Source organism: Pseudoliparis swirei, chromosome 14, assembly GCF_029220125.1.
Source record: "Pseudoliparis swirei isolate HS2019 ecotype Mariana Trench chromosome 14, NWPU_hadal_v1, whole genome shotgun sequence".
Taxonomy (NCBI): Eukaryota; Metazoa; Chordata; class Actinopteri; order Perciformes; family Liparidae; genus Pseudoliparis; species Pseudoliparis swirei.
The window spans coordinates 806,555-815,946 of NC_079401.1; positions in this window are offsets into that span (position 1 = coordinate 806,555).

A 9,392-nucleotide genomic window follows, 5' to 3' on the forward strand; every position below is an offset into this window, starting at 1 on the left:
TACATGGAGGAGGTCTACATGGGGAGGTCTACATGGTGGAGGTCTACACGGTGGAGGTCTACATGGAGGTCTACATGGAGGAGGTCTACATGGGGAGGTCTACATGGAGGAGGTCTACATGGAGGAGGTCTACATGGGGAGGTCTACATGGTGGAGGTCTACATGGTGGAGGTCTACATGGAGGAGGTCTACATGGGGAGGTCTACATGGAGGAGGTCTACATGGGGAGGTCTACATGGAGGAGGTCTACATGGTGGAGGTCTACACGGGGAGGTCTACATGGGGAGGTCTACATGGGGAGGTCTACATGGAGGAGGTCTACATGGAGGAGGTCTACATGGGGAGGTCTACATGGAGGAGGTCTACATGGGGAGGTCTACATGGAGGAGGTCTACATGGGGAGGTCTACATGGAGGTCTACATGGAGGAGGTCTACATGGAGGAGGTCTACATGGAGGAGGTCTACATGGGGAGGTCTACATGGGAGGTCTACATGGGGAGGTCTACATGGTGGAGGTCTACATGGAGGAGGTCTACATGGGGAGGTCTACATGGGGAGGTCTACATGGTGGAGGTCTACATGGGGAGGTCTACATGGAGGAGGTCTACATGGACATGGGGAGGTCTACATGGGGAGGTCTACATGGAGGAGGTCTACATGGGGAGGTCTACATGGAGGAGGTCTACATGGAGGAGGTCTACATGGGGAGGTCTACATGGGAGGTCTACATGGGGAGGTCTACATGGAGGAGGTCTACATGGTGGAGGTCTACATGGGGAGGTCTACATGGTGGAGGTCTACATGGGGAGGTCTACATGGAGGTCTACATGGGGAGGTCTACATGGAGGAGGTCTACATGGAGGTCTACATGGGGAGGTCTACATGGAGGAGGTCTACATGGAGGAGGTCTACATGGAGGAGGTCTACATGGGGAGGTCTACATGGAGGAGGTCTACATGGGGAGGTCTACATGGGGAGGTCTACATGGAGGAGGTCTACATGGGGAGGTCTACATGGGGAGGTCTACATGGAGGAGGTCTACATGGAGGAGGTCTACATGGAGGAGGTCTACATGGAGGTCTACATGGGGAGGTCTACATGGAGGAGGTCTACATGGGGAGGTCTACATGGGGAGGTCTACATGGAGGAGGTCTACATGGAGGAGGTCTACATGGGGAGGTCTACATGGAGGAGGTCTACATGGAGGTCTACATGGTGGAGGTCTACATGGGGAGGTCTACATGGAGGAGGTCTACATGGAGGAGGTCTACATGGGAGGTCTACATGGGGAGGTCTACATGGAGGAGGTCTACATGGGGAGGTCTACATGGGGAGGTCTACATGGAGGAGGTCATGGGGAGGTCTACATGGAGGAGGTCTACATGGAGGAGGTCTACATGGGGAGGTCTACATGGAGGTCTACATGGAGGAGGTCTACATGGAGAGGTCTACATGGAGGTCTACATGGAGGAGGTCTACATGGGAGGTCTACATGGGGAGGCTACATGGAGGAGGTCTACATGGAGGAGGTCTACATGGGGAGGTCTACATGGAGGAGGTCTACATGGGGAGGTCTACATGGAGGAGGTCTACATGGGGGAGGTCTACATGGAGGAGGTCTACATGGGGAGGTCTACATGGAGGAGGTCTACATGGAGGAGGTCTACATGGTGGAGGTCTACATGGGGAGGTCTACATGGGGAGGTCTACATGGGGAGGTCTACATGGAGGAGGTCTACATGGAGGAGGTCTACATGGGGAGGTCTACATGGTGGAGGTCTACATTGAGGTCTACATGGAGGAGGTCTACATGGGGAGGTCTACATGGAGGAGGTCTACATGGAGGAGGTCTACATGGGGAGGTCTACATGGAGGAGGTCTACATGGTGGAGGTCTACATGGTGGAGGTCTACACAGGGAGGTCTACACGGTGGAGGTCTACATGGAGGTCTACATGGAGGAGGTCTACATGGAGGAGGTCTACATGGGGAGGTCTACATGGTGGAGGTCTACATGGAGGTCTACATGGGGAGGTCTACATGGAGGAGGTCTACATGGGGAGGTCTACATGGGGAGGTCTACATGGAGGAGGTCTACATGGAGGTCTACATGGGGAGGTCTACATGGGGAGGTCTACATGGGGGAGGTCTACATGGGGGAGGTCTACATGGTGGAGGTCTACATGGAGGTCTACATGGAGGAGGTCTACATGGAGGAGGTCTACATGGGAGGTCTGGAGGAGGAGGTCTACATGGAGGAGGTCTACATGGGGAGGTCTACATGGGGAGGTCTACATGGTGGAGGTCTACATGGGGAGGTCTACATGGGGAGGTCTACATGGAGGAGGTCTACATGGAGGAGGTCTACATGGGGGAGGTCTACATGGTGAGGTCTACATGGGGAGGTCTACATGGAGGAGGTCTACATGGAGGAGGTCTACATGGGGAGGTCTACATGGAGGAGGTCTACATGGGGAGGTCTACATGGAGGAGGTCTACATGGGGAGGTCTACATGGTGGAGGTCTACATGGGGAGGTCTACATGGAGGAGGTCTACATGGGGAGGTCTACATGGAGGAGGTCTACATGGTGGAGGTCTACATGGAGGTCTACATGGAGGTCTACATGGAGGAGGTCTACATGGGGAGGTCTACATGGGGAGGTCTACATGGGGAGGTCTACATGGGGAGGTCTACATGGTGGAGGTCTACATGGAGGAGGTCTACATGGGGAGGTCTACATGGTGGAGGTCTACATGGAGGTCTACATGGAGGAGGTCTACATGGGGAGGTCTACATGGAGGAGGTCTACATGGGGAGGTCTACATGGGAGGTCTACATGGGGAGGTCTGGGAGGTCTACATGGAGGTCTACATGGTGGAGGTCTACATGGGGAGGTCTACATGGTGGAGGTCTACATGGGAGGTCTACATGGGGAGGTCTACATGGAGGAGGTCTACATGGAGGTCTACATGGTGGAGGTCTACATGGAGGTCTACATGGGGAGGTCTACATGGAGGAGGTCTACATGGTGGAGGTCTACATGGGGAGGTCTACATGGAGGAGGTCTACATGGGGAGGTCTACATGGGGAGGTCTACATGGTGGAGGTCTACATGGAGGAGGTCTACATGGGGAGGTCTACATGGAGGAGGTCTACATGGAGGAGGTCTACATGGAGGAGGTCTACATGGAGGAGGTCTACATGGAGGAGGTCTACATGGTGAGGTCTACATGGGGAGGTCTACATGGGGAGGTCTACATGGGGAGGTCTACATGGAGGAGGTCTACATGGAGGAGGTCTACATGGTGGAGGTCTACATGGGGAGGTCTACATGGGGAGGTCTACATGGAGGAGGTCTACATGGAGGAGGTCTACATGGTGGAGGTCTACATGGTGGAGGTCTACATGGGAGGTCTACATGGTGGAGGTCTACATGGAGGAGGTCTACATGGGGAGGTCTACATGGGGAGGTCTACATGGAGGAGGTCTACATGGTGGAGGTCTACATGGAGGAGGTCTACATGGGGAGGTCTACATGGAGGAGGTCTACATGGAGGAGGTCTACATGGAGGAGGTCTACATGGGGAGGTCTACATGGAGGAGGTCTACATGGGGAGGTCTACATGGGGAGGTCTACATGGAGGAGGTCTACATGGAGGAGGTCTACATGGAGGTCTACATGGGGAGGTCTACATGGTGGAGGTCTACATGGGGAGGTCTACATGGGGAGGTCTACATGGAGGAGGTCTACATGGGGAGGTCTACATGGAGGAGGTCTACATGGGGAGGTCTACATGGAGGAGGTCTACATGGAGGAGGTCTACATGGAGGGGGAGGTCTACATGGGGAGGTCTACATGGAGGAGGTCTACATGGAGGAGGTCTACATGGGGAGGTCTACATGGAGGAGGTCTACATGGGGAGGTCTACATGGGAGGTCTACATGGAGGAGGTCTACATGGGGAGGTCTACATGGAGGAGGTCTACATGGAGGAGGTCTACATGGGGAGGTCTACATGGTGGAGGTCTACATGGGGAGGTCTACATGGGGAGGTCTACATGGAGGTCTACATGGGGAGGTCTACATGGAGGAGGTCTACATGGAGGAGGTCTACATGGTGGAGGTCTACATGGAGGAGGTCTACATGGAGGAGGTCTACATGGGGAGGTCTACATGGGGAGGTCTACATGGAGGAGGTCTACATGGAGGAGGTCTACATGGGGAGGTCTACATGGAGGAGGTCTACATGGGGAGGTCTACATGGAGGAGGTCTACATGGAGGAGGTCTACATGGAGGAGGTCTACATGGGGGAGGTCTACATGGAGGTCTACATGGAGGAGGTCTACATGGTGGAGGTCTACATGGGGAGGTCTACATGGAGGAGGTCTACATGGTGGAGGTCTACATGGAGGTCTACATGGAGGAGGTCTACATGGGGAGGTCTACATGGAGGTCTACATGGAGGAGGTCTACATGGGGAGGTCTACATGGAGGAGGTCTACATGGAGGAGGTCTACATGGTGGAGGTCTACATGGGGAGGTCTACATGGAGGAGGTCTACATGGGGAGGTTTACATGGAGGAGGTCTACATGGTGGAGGTCTACATGGGGAGGTCTACATGGAGGAGGTCTACATGGTGGAGGTCTACATGGTGGAGGTCTACATGGAGGAGGTCTACATGGGGAGGTCTACATGGGGAGGTCTACATGGAGGAGGTCTACATGGAGGAGGTCTACATGGGGAGGTCTACATGGGGAGGTCTACATGGAGGAGGTCTACATGGAGGAGGTCTACATGGGGAGGTCTACATGGAGGTCTACATGGAGGAGGTCTACATGGGGAGGTCTACATGGAGGAGGTCTACATGGAGGAGGTCTACATGGAGGAGGTCTACATGGGGAGGTCTACATGGTGGAGGTCTACATGGGGAGGTCTACATGGAGGAGGTCTACATGGAGGTCTACATGGGGAGGTCTACATGGAGGAGGTCTACATGGAGGAGGTCTACATGGGGAGGTCTACATGGTGGAGGTCTACATGGAGGAGGTCTACATGGTGGAGGTCTACATGGGGAGGTCTACATGGGGAGGTCTACATGGAGGAGGTCTACATGGAGGAGGTCTACATGGAGGAGGTCTACATGGGGAGGTCTACATGGGGAGGTCTACATGGAGGAGGTCTACATGGAGGAGGTCTACATGGAGGAGGTCTACATGGTGGAGGTCTACATGGGGAGGTCTACATGGAGGAGGTCTACATGGGGAGGTCTACATGGAGGAGGTCTACATGGGGAGGTCTACATGGAGGAGGTCTACATGGAGGTCTACATGGGGAGGTCTACATGGGGAGGTCTACATGGTGGAGGTCTACATGGGGAGGTCTACATGGAGGAGGTCTACATGGTGGAGGTCTACATGGAGGAGGTCTACATGGGGAGGTCTACATGGGGAGGTCTACATGGAGGAGGTCTACATGGAGGAGGTCTACATGGAGGAGGTCTACATGGTGGAGGTCGACATGGTGGAGGTCTACATGGTGGAGGTCTACATGGGGAGGTTTACATGGGGAGGTCTACATGGAGGAGGTCTACATGGAGGAGGTCTACATGGTGGAGGTCTAGATGGTGGAGGTCTACATGGAGGAGGTCTACATGGTGGAGGTCTACATGGAGGAGGTCTACATGGGGAGGTCTACATGGGCAGGTCTACATGGTGGAGGTCTACATGGAGGAGGTCTACATGGAGGAGGTCTACATGGAGGAGGTCTACATGGAGGAGGTCTACATGGAGGAGGTCTACATGGGGAGGTCTACATGGAGGAGGTCTACATGGAGGTCTACATGGTGGAGGTCTACATGGGGAGGTCTACATGGTGGAGGTCTACATGGAGGAGGTCTACATGGGGAGGTCTACATGGAGGAGGTCTACATGGGGAGGTCTACATGGGGAGGTCTACATGGGGAGGTCTACATGGAGGAGGTCTACATGGAGGAGGTCTACATGGGGAGGTCTACATGGTGGAGGTCTACATGGAGGAGGTCTACATGGGGAGGTCTACATGGGGAGGTCTACATGGAGGAGGTCTACATGGTGGAGGTCTACATGGAGGAGGTCTACATGGGGAGGTCTACATGGGGAGGTCTACATGGAGGAGGTCTACATGGGGAGGTCTACATGGGGAGGTCTACATGGAGGAGGTCTACATGGTGAGGTCTACATGGTGGAGGTCTACATGGGAGGTCTACATGGGGAGGTCTACATGGGGAGGTCTACATGGAGGAGGTCTACATGGGGAGGTCTACATGGAGGAGGTCTACATGGGGAGGTCTACATGGAGGAGGTCTACATGGAGAGGTCTACATGGGGAGGTCTACATGGGGAGGTCTACATGGTGGAGGTCTACATGGAGGAGGTCTACATGGTGAGGTCTACATGGGGAGGTCTACATGGGAGGTCTACATGGGGAGGTCTACATGGAGGAGGTCTACATGGGGAGGTCTACATGGAGGAGGTCTACATGGTGAGGTCTACATGGTGGAGGTCTACATGGTGAGGTCTACATGGTGGAGGTCTACATGGAGGAGGTCTACATGGGGAGGTCTACATGGGGAGGTCTACATGGGGAGGTCTACATGGGGAGGTCTACATGGTGAGGTCTACATGGTGGAGGTCTACATGGGAGGTCTACATGGGGAGGTCTACATGGAGGTCTACATGGAGGAGGTCTACATGGAGGAGGTCTACATGGGGAGGTCTACATGGAGGAGGTCTACATGGAGGAGGTCTACATGGAGGTCTACATGGAGGAGGTCTACATGGAGGAGGTCTACATGGGGAGGTCTACATGGGGAGGTCTACATGGAGGAGGTCTACATGGGGAGGTCTACATGGGGAGGTCTACATGGAGGTCTACATGGGGAGGTCTACATGGGGAGGTCTACATGGGGAGGTCTACATGGAGGAGGTCTACATGGAGAGGTCTACATGGAGGAGGTCTACATGGAGGAGGTCTACATGGGGAGGTCTACATGGAGGAGGTCTACATGGGGAGGTCTACATGGAGGAGGTCTACATGGTGGAGGTCTACATGGTGGAGGTCTACATGGAGGAGGTCTACATGGTGAGGTCTACATGGTGGAGGTCTACATGGGAGGTCTACATGGGGAGGTCTACATGGAGGAGGTCTACATGGAGGTCTACATGGTGGAGGTCTACATGGGGAGGTCTACATGGTGGAGGAGGTCTACATGGAGGAGGTCTACATGGGGAGGTCTACATGGTGGAGGTCTACATGGGGAGGTCTACATGGAGGAGGTCTACATGGAGGAGGTCTACATGGGAGGTCTACATGGGGAGGTCTACACAGGGAGGTCTACACGGTGGAGGTCTACACGGTGGAGGTCTACATGGAGGTCTACATGGAGGTCTACATGGGGAGGTCTACATGGTGGAGGTCTACATGGGGAGGTCTACATGGAGGAGGTCTACATGGGGAGGTCTACATGGGAGGTCTACATGGGGAGGTCTACATGGAGGAGGTCTACATGGGGAGGTCTACATGGTGGAGGTATACATGGGAGGTCTACATGGGAGGAGGTCTACATGGAGGTCTACATGGGGAGGTCTACATGGAGGAGGTCTACATGGTGGAGGTCTACATGGGGAGGTCTACATGGAGGTCTACATGGGGAGGTCTACATGGAGGAGGTCTACATGGGGAGGTCTACATGGAGGAGGTCTACATGGGGAGGTCTACATGGGGAGGTCTACATGGGGAGGTCTACATGGAGGTCTACATGGGGAGGTCTACATGGAGGAGGTCTACATGGGGAGGTCTACATGGAGGAGGTCTACATGGAGGAGGTCTACATGGAGGTCTACATGGTGGAGGTCTACATGGAGGAGGTCTACATGGGGAGGTCTACATGGGGAGGTCTACATGGAGGAGGTCTACATGGGGAGGTCTACATGGAGGAGGTCTACATGGTGGAGGTCTACATGGAGGAGGTCTACATGGGGAGGTCTACATGGGGGAGGTCTACATGGGGAGGTCTACATGGTGGAGGTCTACATGGAGGAGGTCTACATGGTGGAGGTCTACATGGGGAGGTCTACATGGTGGAGGTCTACATGGAGAGGTCTACATGGTGGAGGTCTACATTGAGGTCTACATGGAGGAGGTCTACATGGGGAGGTCTACATGGGAGGTTCATATGGGGAGGTCTACACGGTGGAGGTCTACATGGAGGTCTACATGGAGGTCTACATGGGGAGGTCTACATGGTGGAGGTCTACATGGGGAGGTCTACATGGGGAGGTCTACATGGTGGAGGTCTACACGGTGGAGGTCTACATGGAGGTCTACATGGAGGAGGTCTACATGGGGAGGTCTACATGGGGAGGTCTACATGGTGGAGGTCTACATGGGGAGGTCTACATGGAGGAGGTCTACATGGAGGTCTACATGGGGAGGTCTACATGGGGAGGTCTACATGGGAGGTCTACATGGGAGTCTGGAGGTCTACATGGGAGGTCTACATGGGGAGGTCTACATGGAGGAGGTCTACATGGTGGAGGTCTACATGGGGAGGTCTACATGGTGGAGGTCTACATGGGGAGGTCTACATGGAGGAGGTCTACATGGGGAGGTCTACATGGAGGAGGTCTACATGGGGAGGTCTACATGGTGGAGGTCTACATGGAGGAGGTCTACATGGGGAGGTCTACATGGAGGAGGTCTACATGGAGGAGGTCTACATGGAGGAGGTCTACATGGGGAGGTCTACATGGAGGTCTACATGGAGGAGGTCTACATGGAGAGGTCTACATGGGGAGGTCTACATGGTGGAGGTCTACATGGAGGAGGTCTACATGGGGAGGTCTACATGGGGAGGTCTACATGGAGGAGGTCTACATGGGGAGGTCTACATGGGGAGGTCTACATGGAGGAGGTCTACATGGGGGAGAATGGTCTGGGAGGTCTACATGGAGGAGGTCTACATGGAGGAGGTCTACATGGGGAGGTCTACATGGAGGAGGTCTACATGGGGAGGTCTACATGGAGGAGGTCTACATGGGGAGGTCTACATGGGGAGGTCTACATGGAGGAGGTCTACATGGAGGAGGTCTACATGGTGGAGGTCTACATGGGGAGGTCTACATGGTGGAGGTCTACATGGCGAGGTCTACATGGGCAGGTCTACATGGGAGGTCTACATGGTGGAGGTCTACATGGTGGAGGTCTACATGGAGGAGGTCTACATGGTGGAGGTCTACATGGTGGAGGTCTACATGGAGGAGGTCTACATGGGGAGGTCTACATGGAGGTCTACATGGAGGAGGTCTACATGGAGGAGGTCTACATGGGGAGGTCTACATGGAGGTCTACA